Source organism: Callithrix jacchus, chromosome 7 (assembly GCF_049354715.1).
Source record: "Callithrix jacchus isolate 240 chromosome 7, calJac240_pri, whole genome shotgun sequence".
NCBI lineage: Eukaryota > Metazoa > Chordata > Mammalia > Primates > Cebidae > Callithrix > Callithrix jacchus.
In genome coordinates this window covers 150,726,835-150,749,596 of record NC_133508.1, presented here as the reverse complement: position 1 = coordinate 150,749,596, position 22,762 = coordinate 150,726,835, and the positions used below count along the sequence as shown (strand labels likewise).

General features: G+C 45.9%; 1 long non-coding RNA gene and 1 pseudogene across 2 annotated transcripts in view; one reads left to right on the top strand and one right to left on the bottom strand.

Moving 5' to 3' along the window:
* The window catches only part of LOC118143090 (uncharacterized), a 51,818-nt gene that overhangs the window by 8,524 nt on the left and 20,532 nt on the right, over nucleotides 1-22,762 (bottom strand). The window lies entirely within an intron of this gene.
* LOC118143089 (putative uncharacterized protein encoded by LINC01356) overlaps nucleotides 1-22,762 on the top strand; it is a 67,071-nt pseudogene that overhangs the window by 41,359 nt on the left and 2,950 nt on the right. The window contains exons 3-5 of the transcript XR_008473108.2: nucleotides 941-1,388; nucleotides 17,359-17,482; nucleotides 18,248-18,368. The product of XR_008473108.2 is annotated as a putative uncharacterized protein encoded by LINC01356 (transcript). The remainder of the gene's footprint in view (nucleotides 1-940; nucleotides 1,389-17,358; nucleotides 17,483-18,247; nucleotides 18,369-22,762) is intronic.

The window sequence follows — 22,762 nt, the reverse complement described above, 5'->3', positions numbered from 1 at the left end:
CTGACCTTAGGCGATCTGCCTGCCTGAGCCTCCCAAAGTACAGGCATGAGCCACTGTGCCTGGCCCCCTTTTTTAACTTCCTTTCCTTCCCTATGCTACTTTCCCACTCCTGATGGGTGTTTCCTGAGATTACCTCCCCAAAGATGCTTTGCACTCACATTCTTGTCTCAGGATCTGTTTCGGAGGAATTCAGATCAATACAAGACAGTTCAATTTTTGGTGCCCTAACTTCTGGCCCTGCAGTAGCAGCACTGACAGCAGTAGCTGCTGGGCTTCCCAGAGCTCCTCATGGGGCACAGCTGGGGGTTCAGGATGGAATGACCTGCTCTCACCAAGTTGTGCGAACCCCAGTACTGGACAGTGTGCAAGATCTCAGGTCATTGGCACCCTTTCCTGTGCCCTGCTAAAGGGGTTTGAAACATTTAGGAACTGTATGTCTGAATGACCATACTTACCTTACAAGGTGTGGGAATCGGTGACCCTGGGCCAGCAAAGGAGCTGAGGGACACCATTTACCTTCCTGGGACAGATTTTCAAGCTCTGGTGCTATCTTAACAGGCTATAAATAACAGGTCCAGAGTCTGACTCCCTTGTTCCCCCATTCTGCGATGGGCACTCATGAGAGGGCAATGGGGAGCATGTGGCACTAGAAGCCAGGACACCTGGCATGAGGTACTGGAAAATACTTAGGAGAAAACCCGAGTTCATAGTGCATTGACTCAATGTTTTTCCCCCAGAGACAGTGTCTTTCTCTGTTGTCCAGGCTGGAATGCAGTGGTATAATTATAGCTCACTGCAGCCTTGAACTCCCGGCCTCCCGAGTTACTGGGATTACAGGCACAAGCCACTGTTCCCAGTTTCAATCTTCTTCTTCCTCTTTTTTTTAAAGCCTTTTGTCAAATGATCCTTTATTGACATATTTTCCTTTGTGCTTCTTAAGGAGCTGAGCATTCCACAGCACCACTGTGATGTCATCTGTGATGTCATGAGGGTGGCAGCCATCAACATTACAGTCCACAGACTGGACAGTCCCCAGGATCTCTTTAATGGTTCCAGAGAGTTCTCTGGCTAAAGATCTGTGCCGCATCTGTTGAGCGATGTTGACGATCTCATCAAAAGTGATATTCCTGCTGTGTTTGATGGTTTTCTGTGTCTTTCTGTCTCTTGGTGGTTCCTTCGGGACTTTGACGATCACTGCAGAGGCAGTGGCACCACCTCAGTCTCGGCCTGGCTGTTCTGAACGGTCAGTTTCACTGTGATCCTCAGGCCTTTCCAGTCACCTGTTCCCTTGGCAATGTCATCACCAACCTTTTTTGGAGACAGACCTAGAAGGCCGACCTTGGGGGCCAGCGCAGAAGTGGCGCCGACTTCACCCCGATGCACCTCAGGTATGAGACTTTGATCTGGTTGGGGATGAACTTCGCTGGGGTGGAGGCGGCTGGTGTCGCATGAACCTGCATTTGGGACAACTGAAGAAAGTTGCACCTTGGCCTCCTCCGAGCCAAAAGCCAAAGGCCAACCTTCCTGAAACATTTGTTTTTGAGTTTATAATTTTAGCTGAGTGACCTTAGGCAAACCACACTACCACTCTATCTATGCATTGCTCACCCATCCATTAGTTTATCAGGCATTTTAAAAGCAGTGTGCCAGGTACAGAGCTATGTACACAGATACAGAAATTAATGACATCGTCCCTACCCTCTGGAAGCTCCGAGTCTCGTGTGGCAGACAGACTAGATCCATGCTATGAGAGAGGTAAACTCAAGATATAGTGGGAAGGAGCGCTCGGAGAGGCCTTCAACCCAGGCTTAGAAAATCCGAGAAAGAGTTCCTGGAGAGGTGCCACCTGAGGTGAGTCTTTAGGTAGCAGTTAATAAAGGGAACATCATATGCAGCAGAGAGAACAGTGCACGAACAGATGGGGAGGGCAGAGAAGTCGGAGAAAGACGGGGGCCCTGAAGCTGTTTCCGCATGTATGTTCCCGAGCAGATCAGTCACCATGCTGGGCCTTGGCTTCCCTGCTTGACCTGCTTTCTTCAACAATTGGAATAAGATTAAATATGATAATGGATGTGAGAGCATTAAGAAAGTATAAGGTTCCTTTAGAAATACGAAAGATTGAGCTGGGTGCGGTGGCTCATGCCTGTAATCCCAGCACTTTGGGAGGCCGAGGCAGGCGGAATACCTGAGGTCAGGAGTTTGAGACCAGCCTGGTTAACATGGTGAAACCCTGTTTCTACTAAAAATACAAAAATTAGCCGGGTGTGGTGGTGGGTGCCTATAATCCCAGCTACTCAGGAGGCGGAGGCAGGAGTGTCGCTTGAACCCAGGAGGCGGAGGTTGCAGTGAGCCGAGATAGTGACATTGCACTCCGGCCTGGGCAGCAAGAGCAAAACTCCGTCCCCCCCCAAAAAAAAGAAAAAAGAAAGAAAAGAAAAAGTAAAAAAGAACTATGAAAGATCGAAGAGGAGCATGACAGAACATGCCCCACCCCCGTCACTGGGAAAGAAGATGGTAGCAGGAGAAGGGACACACAAAGTGATATTTCCTTGTTCTCTATCTTGTCCGAAGTAGTCAGTATGGCTGAATGGGCCATAAATTAGACTGAAAAGCAATACACATAATCCTGTGTAAAGTATTAGACAGCTGATGAGCACATTTTCGTTTGTTTGTTTTTGAGACAGAGTCTCACTGTTGCCCAGGCTGGAGAGTAGTGGTGCTGATGAGCACTTTTACAACGATTTATTCATCAAGTGATATGGTTTGGATCTGCGTCTCTGCCAATGTCATGTCGAATTATAATCCCCAGTGTTGGGGGTGGGGCCTGGTGGGAGATGCTTGGATCATGAGGGTAATTTCTCATGGTTTAACACCATCCCTGCTTGGTCCTATATAGTGACAGAGTTCTCACGAGATTTGCTTGCATGACCCACCAAGCCTGTAATCCCAGCACTTTGGGAGGCTAAGGCAGGTGGATTACAAAATCAGGAATTCGAGACCAGTCTGGCCAATATAGTGAAACCTCATCTCTACTAAAAATACAAAAAATTAGCTGGGTGTGGTGGCATGTGCCTGTAATCCCAACTACTCAGGAGGCTGAGGCAGGAGTATTGCCTGAACCCAGGAGGCAGAGGCTGCAGTGAGGTGAGTTCATGCCACTGCATTCCAGCCTGGGCAACAGTGCAAGATTTCATTAAAAAAAAATTACATATGAAATGTTTTTGTGATTCTTTTTTTTTTTTTTTTTTTTTAGCTTATCAGCTAACGTTAGTGTTCGTGTATTTTATGTGTGGTTCAAGACAATTCTTCCAGTGTAGCCCAGGGCAACCAAAAGATTGGACACTGCTGTGCTAAATTCTTATGAACAAAATGCTAATAGTGATAAGGACAGTGAAGTACAGGCTGTGGAGGTCTCAGATGGAAATGAGGAGCTTGCTGGAAACTGAAGTGAAGGTCACTTTTGCTGTGCTTTAGCAAAGAGCTTAGGGTATCTGGCAGAAGAAACTTCTAAGCAGCAAAGTGTTCAAGACGTAGCCTGGCTGCTTCTAACAACCTATGTTCATATGCACAAGCAGAGAAATGACCTGAAATTGGAACTTATATTTATTTATTTATTTAATCTTTTTTTTTTTTAATTTTTTTTTTAAAGACAGGGTTTCACCATGTTGGTCAGGCTGGTCTTGAACTCCCAACCTCAGGTGATCGACCCGCCTTGGCCTCCAAAGTGCTTGGATTACAGGCATGAGCCACCATGCCCGACCAGAGCTTATATTTAAAAGGGAAGCAAAGTATAAAAATTTGGAAAATTTGCAGTGGGGTCACATGGTAGAAAAGAAAAGCCCATTTTCAAGGGGCAAATTCAAACAGGCTGCAGAAATATACATAAGAGGAGCCAAGTGCTAGTAGCCAAGACAATAAGAAAAAGGCCTTGAAGGTATTTCAGAGGCCTTCTGGGCAATCCCTGCCATCACAGATCTGGAGGTCTAGGAGGGAAGAATGGCTTCCTGGGCCAGACCTAGGGCCCCATGCCCTGTAGAAGCCTTGGGACACTGCTCCCTATGTGCCAGCTGCTCCAGCTCTAGTCTTGGCTTAAAGGGACCCACATACAGCTCAGGGAAGTGCTTTAGAGGGTACAAACCATCAGCCTTGGTGGCTTCCACATGGTGTTAAGCCTGGATGCACAGAGTACAAGAGTTGAGGCTTGGGAGCCTCTGCCTGGATTTCAGAGGATGTATGGAAAAGCCTGGATGTCCAGGCAGAAACCTGCCACAGGGGCGGAGCCCTCTCAGAGAACCTCTACTAGAGTAGTGCAGAGAGCCTGGATGTCTAGGCAGAAGCCTGCTGCAGGATTGGAGCCTCCACACAGAGTCCCCACTGGGGCACTGCCTATTGCAGCTGTAAGAAGGTGGATATCATTCTCCAGACCCCAGAATGGTGGATTCATCAGCAGCTTGCACCGGACACCTGGAAAAACTACAGGCACTCAATGCCAGTTCATGAGAACAGCCATGGGGGTTGAACCCTATAAAGCTTCAGGATTGTAGCTTCCCAAGGCTTTGGGAGCCCACCCCTCATACCAGTGTGCCTTAGATGTGAGACATGAAGTCAAGAGAGATTATTTTGGAGCTTTAAGATTTAATGACTGCCCTGTTGGGTTTCAGATTTGTGTGGGCCTTATAGCCCCTTTCTTTTGGCCGATTTTTCCTCTTTGGAATGGGCATGTTTACCCAATGGCTATACCTGCATTGTACCTTGGAAATAACTAACTTGTTTTGGATTTTACAGGCTCATAGGTAGAAGGGACTAGCTTTGTCTCAGATGAGACATTGGGCTTTGGACTTTTAAATTAATGCTAGAATGAGTAAGACTTTAGGGACTGTTGGGAAGATATGATTGGATATTGCAATGTGAGAAGGACATGAGATTTGGGAGGGGGCAGTGGCAGAATGATATGGTTTGGATCTGTGTCCCCACCTGAATCTCATGTCCAATTTTAATATCCAATATTGGAGGTGGGTCCTGGTGGGAAGTGACTGGATCATGGGGGCAGTTTCTCATGGTTTAACACCATCCCCCCTTTGTGCTGTATATGATAGTAATAAAAAAAAACTCTATCTTGTGATAGAGTTCTCACAAGATCTAATTAAAAAGTGTGTAGCACCTCCCCTCTCTCATTCTTGCTCCTGCTCTGGCCATGTAAGTCATGCCTGTTTCCCCTTTGCCTTTGCCTTTGCCATGATTGCAAGTTTCTTGAGGCCTGTCCAGAAGCTAAGCAGATATCAGCATCATGTTTCCTCTACAGCCTGCAGAACTGTGAACCAATTAAACTTTTTTTTCTTTAATAAATTAACCAGTCTGGCCAGGTGCAGTGGCTCACTCCTGTAATTCCAGCACTTTGGAAGGGAGAGGTGCGTGGATCACCTGAGGTCAGGAGTTCGAGACCAGCCTGGCCAACCTGGTGAAACCCTGTCTCTACTAAAAATACAAAAATTAGTCAGGTGCTATGGCAGGCACCTGTAATCCTAGCTACTAGGGAAGCTGAGGCAGGAGAATCACTTGAACCCAGGAGGTGAAGTTTGTAGTGAGCCAAGATCACGCCAGTGCACTCCAGCCTAGGTGACAGAGTGAGACCTTCATCTCAAAAACAAATAAAAATAAATAAATATATAAATAAATAACACAGTCATAGGTATTTCTTCATGGCAATGCAAGAATGGACGAACACAACATTTTTCATTAAGCTCCTACTACTTGTCAGGGACTCTCTTGGGCTCTAGGAACAAGACAATTCTAAGAGGGTCTGGTGAATAAGTAGGCAAAGTACCACGATAACACTTTACCCTCACGACATCCATGTGAAGTTCACCAGCCTGAGATTCCACTCCCTTATCTATCAGTTAGGAAACTGAGGCCCAGAGAAGAGCAATCACTTGTCCAAAGGCACAGCTATATCCTGGTAGTGCCAGGGCCCACAGTAATGTCCCACCTTGACCCCCAGCCATCAGTTTTCTGTGGAGACAAAAATTATGCCAATCCCAGAGCTGAGCAGAGTTAGCAAAGGAAGCTGCCTGGGAGCGGTGGCTCATGCCTATTATCCCAGCACCTTGGGGGGCCAAGGTGGGAGGATTGCTTGAACCTAAGAGCTCAAGACCAGCCTGGGAAACATAGTGAGACCTTCTCTTTACAAAAAAAAAAAAAAAAAAAATTAGCCAGGCATGGTGGCATGTGCCTGTAGTCCCAGCTACCCAAGAGACTGAGGCAGGAAAATTGCTTGATCCCAGGAGGTTGAGGCTTTGGTGAGCTATGATTGCACCACAGCACTACAGCCTGGGCTACAGAGCAAGACCCAGTATCAAAAAAAAGGGCCAGGCATGGTGGCTCACACTGTAATCCCAGCACTTTGAGAGGCTGAGGTGGGCGGATCACCTGAGGTCAGGAGTTCAAGACCAGCCTGACCTACATGGAGAAACCCCGCCTCTACTAAAAAATACAAAATTAGCCGGGCATGGTGGTGCATGCCTGTAATCCCAGCTACTCGGGAGACTGAGGGAGGAGAACTGCTTGAATCTGGGAGGCAGAGGTTGAGGTGAGCCGAGATCTCGCCACTCCAGCCTGCGCAAAAAGAGTGAAACTCCATCTTAAAAAAAAAAAGAATAAAGGAAGCCAATTGGGCCTCAGAATGTGTTAAACAGAAGGAAGAAATGGTCCTTTGAGTGCCCCAGCAAGAGTCTCCAAGCAGCAGAGGCAGGAAGAATAGGTAACTGAGTTTGGACGTCTCTAGGCCTAAATCCAAGAAGGCCTTCATTTTTCACATTAAATCCCTTCTGCTGCCTCCAGCCTCTATGGTAAAGTTGGACTCAGATTTCCTCAGACACAAATCAATTTGTTCTGAGAGGAAATAATGCATCGCTGGGTTCCGTTTGTCATCCTGGCTCCCTCCACAGCTCCCACCTGCTTCCTCCACACCTAGAAAGAAAGGGACAGAGGGGGATAGAAACCAGCCTGCAGATAGGCTGCTGCTGGCCTGAACGTTTCTTACTGAAATCTCCCCTCCTCACGTGGCTTTGGGGGCTGAAAGACTGAGGGATAGAAAGCTTGCCGAAGCCTCTGATGAAACTGAAACAGCTGTGGGAGGTGACTTTAACTGGACGTGCTGACTAGAAGTCATTAATAATCCAGCATTTCATTAGGCAGAGCCAGATGCTGGGGCTGGTGGAGGCAGGGGCGTGCTCTGAAGCAGGAATGACAAGAGATTAGCCACCTCTTTTTCGGGAGTGGGAAGCACAAGTTTCCAGGTACAGCAAGAAGAGTCCAGGCAGAGTCAGGAGCGTGACTATGGGTACCCTTGTCCAGACGGTCAAAATCCTTAGCTAGAGAAGCTGAACAACCTACTGACTGGTACATCCACGGGCCAAATCCTTACTGTGTACAGGCCAGCAACCAGCCACTGTACTCAGTGTCGCGAAGCAAAGTCAATGAAACACCATCTTTGCAATCAAGGGACTTACAGTCTAGGAGAGGAGACAGACAGGTTAGCTAATGAGTGAATAGAATATCATGAATCCAACCTGCAATGCTGTGTTGTGCACAGTGAGGACACAGAAACAACAGCCAATTCTGCTCAGGGATGTCGGAGGAGATGTTAGGGTTTAACAGGGCGAGTCTTGAACAATGACTGGGGTTTGCTAGGCAGGGAGTGAGGAGAAACGCCCCAACATCAATAACAATGATATCCACAACATTTGCTGCATGCACCTGCCAGACTTGATTCTAAGAGCTTTACTTATGCCTTTTCTTTCTTTCCTTTTTTTTTTTTGAGACGGAGTTTCATTCTTGTTACCCAGGCTGGAGTGCAATGGCGTGATCTCGGCTCTGCAACCTCCGCCTCCTGGGTTCAGGCAATTCTCCTGCCTCAGCCTCCCGAGTAGCTGGGATTACAGGCACGCGCCACCGTGCCCAGCTCATTTTTTGTATTTTTAGTAGAGACGGGGTTTCACCGTGTTGACCAGGATGGTCTCGATCTCTTGACCTCGTGATCCACCCGCCTCGGCCTCCCAAAGTGCTGGGATTACAGGCTTGAGCCACCGCGCCCGGCCTTGTATTTTCTTTAATTTAGTGTTCACAGTGACCTATGAGGTAGGTTTTATTATCTCTGTTTTGCAATAGAAGAAACTGGGGCCCAGAGCGGTTAAGAAACTTGCCCAAGGCGAGTGTTGGGAACTGAGGTAATACTGGGACTTGAGAGGCTAGAAAAGTGGGCAGGGTCTGGCCATGAAAGGTCTCAGCAGTTTTGCTGAGAAGTGTAGATTTTACCCTGCTGGGCAGGGAATGGCAAGACCTGATTTCCACTTTCCAAGATCACTTTGGCAGCTGTTTAGAGGTGGAATTGGAGGCAGCAAGGCAAGGAGGCCAATTAGAAGGAAATGTTAACAGTCCACAGGAGGGACCATGAGCTTATGACTAAGTTCATGAATTTATGACATTAGCAGTGGAAAAGACTTCGACACTAGAAGATAAAATGTGCAGGAATTTCTGGCCACCCAAAGAACAAGAAGAAAACGCTTTGTAGAGTCACACAGAGCTGAATTTGTCCTAGTCATGCCGCTTACCAGTCTTGGGCAACTAGTGCTTTTATAGTCTCTCCACATGTGGAATAGAGAAAACAATTTTCAGTATATTTTACCACTGGATTGTGTAATTCTCCATCATAATTTTCCACTCAAGTGTGAGCTCCTTGAGGGCAGACACTGTGCTTAAATATTCTTTGTATGGCTAGCACCCAGCACTGTGCCTGGAGCCCACTACGCACCCAGTGTTGCTCTGTGAATTAGCGTGAAATGGTTAGGGCTGAGCAAAGAGAGGACACAGGTTGACATCAGGTTTCTGCCTTGGCTGACTGGTGGGTGGTGGTGCCATTTACTGAGACAGAAGGTGCGGAAGGAGTAAGACACATTAGATGGGGAGGATCATGAGCTTTTTTTTTTTCTTTTTTTTGAGATGGAATCTCGGCTGGGCATGGTGTAATCCAAGCACTTTGGAGGCCAAGGTGGGTGGATCACCTGAGGTCGGGAGTTCAAGACCAGCCTGACCAACATGGTGAAACCCCGTCTTAAAAAAAAAAAAAAAGAGATGGAGTCTTTTGTCTCCAAGGCTGGAATGTAATGGCACGATCTTGGCTCACTGCAATCTCCGCCTCCCAGGTTCAAGCGATTCTCCTGCCTCAGTCTTCTGAGTAGCTGGGAATATAGGTGCACACCACTACACCTGGCTAATTTTTGTATTTTTAGTAGCGATGAGGTTTCATCATGTTGGTCAGGCTGGTCTTGAACTCCTGAGCTTGTGGTCCGCCCACCTTGGCCTCCCAGAGTGCTGGGACTACAGGCATGAGCCACCGCGCCCAGCCCATGAGCTTTGTTTTAGACAGGAATAGGCAGTGGTGTTCACTGTGAAGAATCCAGGGAACAGTCATGGGAGTGAGTGGGTAGCTGAGAAGGCGTAGGAAGCTTTAAAGCGTTGGAGAAGTTGTCTATATGGATGTCGAACTTTCTTAGGACAGTTACTCATTATCTCCCGCCTCAGCATGTGAAAATGTCTTCCTAATGACCTTCCTTGACTTGCTGCCTCCAATTCAGCCTCTATACTTCTGCCAAATTGATCTTAAGAAGCAGAAACTAGGTCATGCCAGATCCTACAAAGCACTGAAGACTATGAATAATACACTGCTGTCATGTGTAAAAAGGTAAGAGGAGGTATTGCGGATTCAATTGTGTCCCCCAAAAGATATGTTCAAGTCTGAGTCCCCAGTGCTTGTGAATACGACCTTATTTGGAAATAGAATCTTTGCAGATATCATCAAGTGAAGATAAGGTCATCCTTGATTAGGGTGGGCCCTAATCCAGGGACTCCTGTCCTTATGAGACGAGGGAAATTTAAACACAGAGACACAGAGGAAAGCCAGGTGATGAAGGAGGCTGCCAACCAAGGAACACCAAGGGTTGCCAGCAACCACCAGAAATTAGGAAGAGGCAAGGAAGGATTCTTCCCTAGAGCCTTCACCGGGAGCACAGCCTGCCAACACCTAGATTTCTGACTTCCAGCCTCCAGACTTAAGAAAGAATAAATTACTGTTTACGCCACTCAGTTAGTGGTGCTTTGTTCCAGCATCCCCGGGAAAATAATAGGGAGGAAGATAGTGCAAATTCTGTCGTATATATTTTGAGTTGGAAATAACAGTATGAACTCAGGATACATTTTTTTCTTTCTAGGAAATATGTATTTATTGGTCAGGTTCACCAGAAAGACCTAGAAGCAGCGATAAGCTGGTAGCAATGAGCACGGCTACTGTTCCTGTTGTGTTCTCATTTTTTTTTTTTTTTTTTTGTGACAAGAGTCTTGCTCTGTCGTCTAGACTGGAGTGCAGTGGCACAGTCTCAGATAACTGTAACCTCCACTTTGGGTTCAAGCAATTCTCCTGCCTCAGCCTTCCAAGTAGCTGGGATTACAGACGTGTGCCACCACATCTGGCTAATTTTTGTATTTTTTTTTTTTTTTAGTAGAGATGGGGTTTCACTATGTTGGTCAGGCTGGCCTTGAACTCCTGACCTCGTGATTCACCCACCTTGACATCCCAAAGTGCTGGGATTACAGGCATGAGCCACTGTACCCGACTTTTTTTTTTAATTTTTAGACAGCATCTCACTCTGTCACCCAGGCTGGAGTGCAGTGGCACAATCTCAGCTCATTGCAGCCTTGACCTCCCAGACTCAAGCGATCCTCTTGCCTCAGCCTCCCTAGTAGCTGGGATTATTGTGCAAGCCACCACACCTGCTAATTTTGTTTATTTATTTATTTTTGAGACAGGGTCTCACTCTTTCACCCAAGTTGGAGTGCAGTAGCTCATTCTCAGCTCACTACAACCTCTGTCTTCTGGGTTCAAGTAATTCTCCTACTTCAGCCTCCCCAGTAGCTGGGACTGCAGGCACATACCACCACACCTGGCTAATTTTTGTATTTTTTGGTAGAAATGGGGCTTTACCACTTTGGCCAGGCTGGTCTCAAACTCCTGACTTTAAGTGATCCACCCGGCCCCTCAAAGTGCTGGGATTACACATGTGAACCATCACAACTGGCTGTGTTGGGTTCTCAAATACCATTTTCCACTAAAAGGAACCAGGCTATTTGTAAAAATACTTAATTCCCTGCTGGAGCTAGAAATGTACAAGATAAGCCTGGGTCGTCTTGTCTAAAATCCAAGAAGACTTTGGGGTGATGCCAGACAGACACAACAGTCAACTCAATTGGACTATCAGTTGTCAAAGGTGGGAAAATATGAGCACCCAAAAGAATGATGACAGCAATAGATGATAACAGGTCAAAAATTTAAAAATCTAGTTCATAATTATGATTTTAAAAAAAACCATCCTATCATTTGTCACCTTTGGAGGTTACTGGAGCACCAACTCATTTAAAAAAAAATGGATAGGCCGGGCGTGGTGGCTCATGCCTATAATCCTAGCACTTTGGGAGGCGGAGGCGGGTGGATCACCAGAGGTCTGGAGTTCACGACTACCCTGACCAACATGGAGAAACCCCGTCTCTACTAAAAATACAAAATTAGCTAGGCGTTCTGGTGCATGCCTATAATCCCAGCTACTTGGGAGGTTGAGGCTGGAGAACCACTTGAACCCAGGAGGTGGAGGTTGTGGTGAGCTGAGATCGTGCCATTGCACTCCAGCCTGGGCAACAAGAGTGAAACTCTGTCTCAAAAAAAAAAAAAAAAAAAAAAAAAGGATAAATAAAACCAAAATATCAATGAAGGATTTATCCTGTCTTTCTTATAAAAATTGTAGCTGGGCGTGGTGGTTCACGCCTGTAATCCAAGCACTTTGGAGGCCAAGGCGGGCAGATTACCTGAGGTCGGGAGTTCAAGACCAGCCTGACCAACATGGTGAAAATCCGTCTTTAAAAACAAACAAAAAATTAATTAATTAATTTTAAAAATTGTGTTCTGGTTAATTAAAGAGATAAGTTATTTGTTATTATTATTATTGAGATAGAGTTTCACTCTTCTTGCCCAGGCTGGAGTACAACAGCACCATCTCAGTTTACCGCACACTCCGCCTCCTGGGTTCAAGCGATTCTCCTGCCTCAGGCTCCCCAGTAGTTGGGATTACAGGCATGCGCCACCACACCCAGCTAATTTTTCTCCATGTTGGTCAGGCTGGTCTCAAACTTCTGGCCTCAGGAGATCTGCCTACCTTGACCTCTCAATTCCCGTAGCTGGGATTACAGGCATGAGCCATGAAGCCCAGCAATAAGTTATTTTTAACAGAAGAACTACAGCTAACAATTTCATGAGGAGTTATTGAAATAGAAAACCACCATCATTATAATTCATGCTGAAAATAAGAAATAAGTTGTTGGAGGCCAGGCGCAGTGGCTCACGCCTGTAATCCCAGCACTTTGGGAGGCCAAGGCGGGTGGATCACAAGGTCAAGAGATCGAGATCATCCTGGCCAACATGGTGAAACCCTGTCTCTACTAAAAATACAAAAATTAGCTGGGCATGGTGGCACGTGCCTGTAATCCCAGCTACTCAGGAGGCTGAGGCAGGAGAATTGCCTGAACCCAGGAGGCGGAGGTTGCAGTGAGCTGAGATTGCACCATTGCACTCCAGCCTGGGTAACAAGAGCAAAGCTCCGTCTCAAAAAAAAAAGAAATAAGTTGTTGGAAAATTTATGATAAATTAATCAGGCTGACACTTGAACCCACTAATCTTGACTTCAACCAAAGTAGGACAACTGATCATCACGTTTCCCCTAATATGAGGCAATAGAAAGTATACAACACAGGCCGTATACTGTGGCTCATGCCTGTAATTACAGCACTTTGGGAGGTTAAGGTGGGCGGATCATGAGGGCAGGAGTTCGAGACCAGCCTGGCCAACATACCAAAACCCCATCTCTACTAAAAATACAAAAATTAGCCGGACATGGTGGCAGGTGCCTTACCAGCTACTCAGGAGGTTGAGGCAGAAGAATTGCTTGAACCCTGGAGGTGAAGGTTGCAGTGAGGCGAGATTGTGCCACTGCACTCTAGCCTAGGGGACAGAGCGAGACTCCATCTCAAAAAAAAAAGGTGAAATAAAAAAATAAAATAATAATAATAATAATAAAGGGCTGGGTGCAGTGTCTCATGCCTGTAATCCTAGCACTTTGGGAGGCTGAGGTGGGCAGATCACCTGAAGTTGGACATTTGAGACCAGCCTGACCAACATGGAGAAATCCCATATGTACTAAAAACACAAAATTAGCTGGGCGTGGTGCCACATGCCTGTAATTCCATCTACTTGGGAGGCTGAGGCAGGAGAATTGCTTGATCCGGGAGATGGAGGTTACGGTGAGCTGAGATCATGCCATTGCACTCCAGCCTGGGCAACAAGAGCAAAAAAACTACTTCTCAAAAATTAAAAAAAAAAAAGAAAGAAAATATATAACACAACCTTTGAAGTATTTATTCAAAGGATGTGAAGCAGAATCTAGTTGTCAGTTTGTGTAAGCCTAGAAGCAGACCCTGAGACTAGGATTCACTCTAAGTAGTTTATTTGGGAGGCGACCCCAGAAAACTTCCATAATGGAGTGGGAAAGTAAGACAGGTCCACTGTTGGCAGCTGGAGCTCAGATCCACTGGGGAACTTTGACAGACGGCGTAGAACAAATTTCAGAGCTGCCCCAACTGTGAGATAAGGAAGCTGGGGTCTTTATCCACCAAATCCCTGGCTATTGGCTGAGGTTTGCTGCTGGGGATGTTAATTCTCCTGCATTCCTGACTTGCTTAGAGCATAAGTTAGTGTGCTTCATGGTGAGGAAAAGCCCTTGGGCAGTAAGATGCCAATCTTTGGCATGTAGAAATGAATTCCCATGGAGATGGAGAAGTATCTGGAGTGTGCCACGTCAATCAGTACTCTGGACCTAACACCACTTCACAGCAGAATAAATGCTGAACAATGTCATATGAAGACAAGTGGCCAAATCCGGGGTGTGAGAAATTCTCCAGGACAAATGGTGGAGCCTCCTCCACAAATTAATTACTTTAGAAAATACGGTGGGAGGGTTATAATCAAAACTTAGTCTATAATGTAAGACTTGACTGAGAGATATTTCAACCGAATGCAATGTGTAAATTTTGGAACCTCATTTAAATTTAAAAACTGTATTTTTTGAAATTATCAGAAAAAAATTGAACATGGACTATTAGAAGATATGAAGAAATTGCTGTTGGTTTAGAGCGTGATCATGATATTGTGGCAATGTTATTTTTAAACATCTTTATCTACTAGAGACTTTTAAAAATAGATGAAGTGAATATGGCAGAACGTTAACAGTTGTTAAATTGAGGTGACAGGTGTGTGGAATTCATTACACAATTCTGCCTACCTTTCTGTCTGTTGAAAACGTTATAAAAGAGGAGAAAGGGAAATGTAAAGAGGGAGGAGGGAGCACACTAGACTCCCTGGGTTCGAATCCTGACTGCCGCTTTCTAGCTGAGTAAATTCGAGGGAGTTAAACTTGCTGTGCCTCAGTTTCTTTATCTGCAAATTAGGCTAGTAGCAGTGACTAATTTTTAAGATTGGAGTAAGGATGAACTGAATTAGTATCAGTAACGTGCTTAGGACAGTGCTCAGTAAATATTAGCTGTTATAACTACATCGAGAGTGAGTTTCAGTTTATAACACAGAGGGAATGCTGACTTCTGGTCCATTCCCTGGGTAAGGGGCGTAGTTAGGTAAGAACGGGCAGCTCTCCCTGAAAACATGTGGTTGAGAGTGGAGCAGTGCTCAAGGGGACAGAGGTCTCAGGAGGAGGAGACTGTGGTCTGAAAAGACATTTGGAGAGGAGGTGGAACTTCCGAGGTGTGTCCCACTACCAGGAAAGAGGTGGTTTTTAAACGGCAAAGAGCGATTCATACACACAGGGCAGCGTGGGAGGGGGAATGACGCAAAGCCCAAAGCTTTCCCGAGTGCCAGGCTGGGAGACCACCTGGGAGAGGAGTGGGGAGTGGTGGCTGGTGTTTCCTTCACTCCACCTTGCCACGGGGGACCCAAGGCTCTGAAACAGGAAGCATCGGCTAGTGTGTACTGTTAATTAATACCCATTAGTGCACCCTGACAGTGAGTGGACAGTGCCCATCTCCCTAAGTGAGGCTGGCCATACATGTAATAACCCTCGTTCTAGAAGATGACCGGTGTGCAAGTCAAAGAGATCTAGGGCCAAAGTTATATCTTCCTGCCTCAACCCAAGCCTCCAAAACCAAAGGAAGCATTAATGTCCCCCCCTGGAAAACAGCCAGTCACCTCAATACACTTAGCCAAAGTGAGAATCAGCAGGGTTTGCAGAATGGCTTTAGAGAGTAGTTCGGGTTCATCTCCCTCCCTTGGAGCCCCTGACAGGGTAGAAATCCCTGAGAGTTCACCCCTCCTGACTCCTGGGTGGAGTACTGGGGTTTTTGGATTTGAGGGAGAAAACTTGCTAGCACTCTTCAAGCAGCCTGCTGGACCCTTGGAGAATTCTCGGGGCCCAGGAAGCCCAGGTCACTTAAAAATGCTGCTGTTTCTGCTTCCTCCCATCCTCCACCTCAAACAGGCCGTTTTCTGTCTGTTGGATTTGCGTGCCTTTTGGGTGAAACCAGCCTTGGTACACATATTCCCGGCAGCTTGGGAATGAATGGCGAGAGCAGCATGGTACAATGGAATGAAGTTTGAATTTGCAGTTGTAAAAACTGGTTTCAAGTCCCAGTCCTGCCACTTACCTACTTGTTTGTTTGTTTGTTTGTTTATTTATTTTGAGATGGAGCCTCGCTATGTCGCCAGGCTGGAGTGCAGTGGTGTGATCTCGGCTCACTGCAACCTCTACCTCCCAGGTTCAAGTGATTCTCCTGACTCAGCCTCCCGAGTAGCTGGGATTACAGGCACGCACCACCACGCCCAGCTAATTTTTTTTTTGTATTTTTAATAGAGATGTTTTGTGTTTGCGTGTGTGTGTGTGTGTATTTTTAGTAGACATGGGGTTTCACCATGTTGACCAGGATAGTCTTGACATCGTGATCCATCCACCTTAGCCTCCCAAAGTGCTAGGATTACAGGCATGAGCCACTGTGCTGGGGTTGTTTGTTTACTTACCTTGGGCAAGTCAGTTAACCTCTCTGAGCCTCTGTTTTCTCATTTGTAAAATGGGAATAATACGAATATCTTGATTACACAGGGTTTTTGTGAGATCAAGCGAGATAATGGGAGAGCAAAGAAAAATTCAAAACTCAATTTTATGCAGAACTCCAATATATAAAACAGAAGAAAATGGTGTTATGTACGACTATGTTTCCCTCAGCTTATCTGCAGTTTCACTTTCAGAAAGCGAAAACCAGTGTCATGGTTTCAGTTACAACCACAGTCAAAAACTATTAAATGAAGACCTCCAGAAATAATTCATTAGTTTTAAATCGTGCACCACTCTGAGCAGCCTGATGAAATATCTTACCATCCCACGCCATCCTGCCCAGGATATGAATTATCCTTTGTCCAGGATATCCACTACCAGTTCCCAGGTCGCTTAGTGGCCTTCTAGGTTATCAGATCAACTGTCAAGGTATCACAATGCTTGTGTCAAGTAACCCTTATTTTACTCCATAATTGCCCTAAAGTGCAACAGCAGTCATAACAGCAATTTGAATATGCTTTATATTAATGACAAATAGGCCGGAGTGCTTCCCTTAAGTGAAAAGTTAAAAGTTCTTGACTTAAGGATAGGAAAAAAACCATCTGCTGAGGTTGCTTACATCTACAATAAGAATGAACCTTCCTTTCATGAAATTGAGACAAAGGAAAAAGGAAGTTATGCTAGTTTTGTTGTCAAATCTCAAACTGCAAAACTTATGGCCACAATGCACGATAAGTACTTAGCTGAGACAGATAGAGGGTGTGGTACTATTTTTCAAGAATCCACTGAGGGTCTTGGAACATATCTCCCACAGGTAAGAGGGGACGACTGTATTAACATATTAAAGAAGATAACTCTAATTCAAGAGGTTGCTTTGATGAATAGGTAAATTGAAATTGAGATGTTAGATAATAGTTACAATCTTATGTGTCCTATTTATTTCTGAATTTTATTTTGGTTACTCAGAAAAAAAAAAATCCTGATTCCACAAATAAGTAGTTGTAAGTTGTAGCAGTGTTTTAAATCTTGCAATCTTAGGATCCTCTTTAATTATCTTAATTCCAGAAGCTTCACAGAAGTATAATGGGAATTTTCCCCTCCGTGCTCCAAACCTTATGAGTTGTGGCGAGGACTTTTTTTTTTTTAGATGGAGTCTCGCTCTGTCACCAGGCTGGAGTGCAGTGGCACGATCTTGGCTCACTACAATCTTCACCACTTCCTGTGTTCAATCGATTCTCCTGCCTCAGCTTCCTGAGTAGCTGGGATTACAGGTATGCACTGCCACACCCAGCTGATTTTTGTATTTTTAGTAGAGACGGGGTTTCACCATGTTGGCCAGGATGGTCTCGATCTCCTGACCTTGTGATCCACCCGCCTCAGCCTTCCAAAGTGCTGGGGTGGCATAAGCCACCCCGCCTGGCATGTGGTGAGGATTTTACAAAACCATCTATGTGGAGCACCTAATGCTGCCTTCCTCTTGCCTTCCTAACATCCATTTCCCTTTATGCTTACAGCACCCAATTTTTCTCCACCACTTTCCATCCATGTGATTGTGGAAAAGCAGGGTCCATAAGGTTCCAGAGGTGGGCGTATGAAGCAGGCCTGGCCAATCAGAGCATTGCATCTGTAGCAGATACCTCTGATTGGCCGACCTAACTCCCATTCCCAACCTCCTTCTCCCTAACTCATTTCAGTGAGAGTCTCCAGAGGAGCAAATGTTTCTCCCAGACTCCCTTAAAGGTAGAAGTGGCTTTGTGGCCCAGTATAGCCAGTAGGTTGTAAACAAGTCTGCCAAATACCTCTGGGAAATCTTTTCATTATTTATAAAGGAAGAGTTGATGTTCTCTTCTTACTGCATTGAATATGGTTGTGATTTTTTGAGCTGCAGCAGCTATTCTGTAACCACGAGGCAAAGGCCAAGAGCATTTTCAAGCTGCGATTCATTCCTGAACCACTAAACCAGCAGTGGTAACTGCCTACCTCTAGGTTTTCTGTTATACAAGCAAAATACATCTCAATTTTTTTTTTTTTTTTAGATATAGTCTTGTTCTGTCGCCACGCTGGAGTGCAGTGGTTCGATCTCAGCTTACTGCAACCTCCGCTTCCCGGTTTCAAGTGATTCTCCTGCCTCAGCCTCCCAAGTAGCTGGGACTACAGGTATGTGCCACCATGCCCAGCTAATTTTTGTATTTTTAGTAGAGATGGGGTTTCACCATGTTGTCCAGGATGGTCTCAATCTCCTGACCTCGTGATCTGCCCACCTCGGTCTCCCAAAGTGCTGGATTATTGGTGTGAGCCACCGTGTCCAGCTATAATTCTCTATTTTTTAAACACCTCTTATCTTTGTGCTGATAGTCAAGTTGTCTGGGTTTTTTTTTTTTTTTTTTTAAGATAGAGAGGCTGGAGTGCAATGGTGCCATCTTGGTTCACTGTAACCTCTGTCTCCTGGGCTCAAGCAATCCTCCAACCTCAGCCTCCCCAGTAGTTGGTACTATAGGTGCCCAGGCTGGTCTTGAACTCCTAGGCTCAAGTGATCCACTCACCTCAGCCTCCCAAAGTGCTGGGATTACAGTGTCTGTTTCTTTTTTCTTTTTTTTTTTTTTTGAGACGGAGTTTCACTCGTTACCCAGGCTGGAGTGCAATGGCAGGATCTCGGCTCACAGCAACCTCCGCCTCCTGGGTTCAGGCAATTCTCCTGTCTCAGCCTCCTGAGTAGCTGAGATTACAGGCACGCACCACCGTGCCCAGCTGAGTTTTTGTATTTTTAGTAGAGACGGGGTTTCACCATGTTGACCAGGATGGTCTCGATCTCTTGACCTTGTGATCCACCCGCCTCGGCCTCCCAAAGGTCTGTTTCTTATAGTTGAAAACATTCCTCAGCCTGGTGTGGTGGAACATGCCTGTAGCTCCAGCTACTCAGGAGGCTGAGGTGGGAGAATCATTGATCCCAGGAGTTGGAGGCAACAGAGTGAGACTTTGTCTCAAACAAACAAAGAAGGCATTCCTAACACAGCATCTCACTAACTATAATCATTAGTCATAAGGAAAATAGAAGAAAATAGAAATCACTACAGATTGCAAATGATTTTTGTATTATTTTTTATTTATTATTATTTTTTTTTTGAGATAGAGTTTCACTGTGGTTTCCAGGCTGGAGTGCAATGGTGTGATCTCGGCTTGCCGAAACTTCAGCTCCCCCGGATTCAAGGGATTCTCCTGCCTCAGCCTCCCAAGTAGCTGGGATTACAGGCACGCGCCACCACGCCCGGCCGATTTTATATTTTTAGTAGAGACAAGGTTTCTCCATGTTGATCAGGCTGGTCTCAAACTCCCGAAAAGTGCTGGGATGACAGGCATCAACCACAGTGCCCAGCCTATAAATGCCTTTAGAAAGCATGCATTTACTTGGTAACCAGGGGAAAATGAAGATTGAAATAATTTGATAGCAACAACTCAGACTTTCAAGACCCAAAGGATAGAAGCAGGAGACAGACTCAGGTGTGACCTTTTGATGTTCAAGTTTCTTTATCTGTAAAGTGGAGATAATTTTCCTAAGTATCTACTTCCTATGAAGAATGTTAGAATTAAATAACATAGTTTTCTTGGGAAGCCGAGGTGGGTAGATCACTTGAGATCAGGAGTTCGAGACCAGCCTGACCAACATGATAAATCCTCGGTCTCTACTAAAAATACAAAGCTTAACTGGGCATGGTGGTGGGCACCTGTACTTCCAGCCACTCGGGAGGCTGAGGCAGGAGAATGGCTTGAACCTGGAGATGGAGGTTGCAGTGAGCTAAGATCATGGAACTAGGTTCTAGCCTGGGTGACAGAGCAAAACTCTGTCTCAAAAAATAAATAAATGAATAACATAGTTTTCTTTTTTCTTTCTTTTCTTTTCCTTTTTTTGAGACAGAGTCTTACTCTGTCACCCAGGCTGGAGTGCAGTGACATGATCTCACTCACTGCAACCTCTGCCTTCTTATTCAAGCAATTCTCCTGCCTCAGTCTCCCAAGTAGCTGAAATTACAGGTGCCAACCCCCACACCTGGCTAATTTTTGTATTTTTAGTGAAGAGGGGGTTTCACCATGTTGGTCAGCCTGGTCTCAGACTCTTGACCTCAAGTGATCCACCTTTCTCAGCCTCCCAAAGTGCTGGGATTACAGGTGTGAGCCACTGTGCCCAGCCATAAGATAGTATTTATAAATGTACGTGGTGTTAAATATTCCTTTTTTATGCTTCCTAATAAAATAAGAGTTCAGATATAAGTGGCGAGAGTACATGGGTGCAAGAAAGAAAGATTGGGGTGAACCAATGAGTGAATAGATAAAATGTGGTATAGGGCTGGGTGTGGTGGCTCATGCCTGTAATCCCAGCACTTTGGGAGGCTGACACAGGAGGATCACTTGAATACAGGAATTCAAGACCAGCCTGGGCAATATGGCAAAACCCTATCTCTACAAAACATATAAAAATTAGCTGGGCATGGTGCTGCATGCATGTGGTCTCAGCTAATGGGGAGGCTGAGGTGGGAGAATCACTTGAACCCAGTAGGCGGAGGCTGCAGTGAGCCAAGATCACATCACTGCACTCCAGCCTGGGTGGCAAAGCGAGACTGTCTCAAAAAAAAAAAAAAAAGAAAAGAAAGAGAGAAAAAGAAAATATGGTATATATTCACCATAAAATACTAGTCAGCCATAAAGAAGAACAAATAATGTCCTTTGCAGCAACTTGGATGGAGCTGGAGGCATTATTCTAAGTGAAGTAACACAGGAATGAAAAAGCAAACACCTTATGTGCTCACTTACAAGTGGGAACTAAGCTATGGACACACAAAGGCATAAAGGGTGGTGAAATGAACTTCGGATATCAGAATGGGGAGAGAGGGATCTAAAACTGCATACTGGGAGCACTGGACACTACTTGGGGGGTGGATGCACTAAAACCGGAAGTCTACTTTACCAAAATACATTTCCCCCATGTAACCAAACCACTTGTACCCCAAAAGCTACTGAAATTGTAAAAATGAAAGACTGGAGGGCCCGGACGGCTATTCTCAGGCCCCACCCCATATTCCCAGGGCCTGTTGCATTCCATCTTGTGAGGCCCCTGTCCTTGTGCAGGGTCAGCCCAGCACAGACCACTTCATTTGCCTCTTTAAAAAGGGAAACCCAAGCCAGCTCTACCTCTCATCCCACTGACTGTCCTCTGGGATCAGGCCCTTTTGTTGCTGATCCTGAGTCTTTTTTACCATCACCGTGAGCCATGTGTGTCCTTGAGGTTATTCTTGACAAAATTCGGGGAGTAACTCCCTTTCCCTCTGCGTCTCTGCAGCTGTGTGTGTGTGTGTGTGTGTGTGTGTGTGTGTGTGTGTGTAAGAGAGACAGAGAGAGAGAGAGAGAGAGAGAGACAGAGTCTCACTCTGTCACCAGACCGTGTTGGGAGGAGGTCTTGACGTGTGTGTGACAGAGTATATGTTGTTTGCTGAGAGGCAACGGAGGCAATGGCAAGGAACACCCAGCCATCCATCCCCAGGCAGGAAACTGCTAGAATAAGCAAGTAGCATGTACCGGTCATGCACTAGTTAAACCAGCTCCCAAAGCACAGGATATTTGACCTTGTCCCCACTGCTGACTCGCAGTGTTTTTTAGCTTATTTCTGTCTTAGTAGGAATAAGCACTAATGCCTGTTGAGTCTATCTTTACTCTATGAAGAAACACTGAGCACCAGCTTATTAAAAACAATCACTTGTTCACAAAGAATAAACACATGGGTCAGAGTCTGCTCTGGGCTGTCAGCTGGGAAATGCTGTCAGCCCCTGACGGCCCCACTTTGGTCCCACTTTTGCACTCTGTCTTTCTTTTTGTTTCTTAATTCCTTCAGCGCTGCCTGCGTTGGGGTCTCTACGACCGAGCTGGTCTTGACGAGGCTGGAGTGCAGTGGTGCAATCTTGGCTCACTGCAACCTCTGTCTTCTGGGTTCAAGCAATTTTCCTGTTTCTGCCTCTAGAGTAGCTGGAATTACAGGCATGTGCCGCCATGCCTGGCTAATTTTTGTATTTTTAGTAGAGATGGGGTTTCATGATGTTAGCCAGGCTGGTCTTGAACTCCTGACCTTAGGTGATCCACCAGCCTCGGCCTCCCAAAGTGCTGGGATTACAGGTGTGAGCCACCGTGTCCGGCAGCTGCAGCATTTTTCTGGCCCTCGACAGTTCTGTTTGTGATTCTTCTGTTCTCTCCTTTCTCCCTCTCTAGAGGCTAATTAACATCCACAGACATGTTCTTCAGGGTTGTGTCCTCAATGTTAACAAATCTGAATGGCAAGTGAGATTTCTAGTCTGAAGTTTCTTCTTTGAAGTCTTTTAACAAGTCACTAGGGATTGAGAGGGGTGCGGGCATGGGGCCCAACAGTTGTTACTGCTTCCAGGAAAGGGATGCAAAGCCCCCACAGTTCCCAGACAACCCCTCAGAGATTTCCTCTGATGCTTTTCTGGAGACCTCTCCAAGAATGCTGGAGAATGCAGGCCCCACAGAGAGACCACAGCCCCACAGAC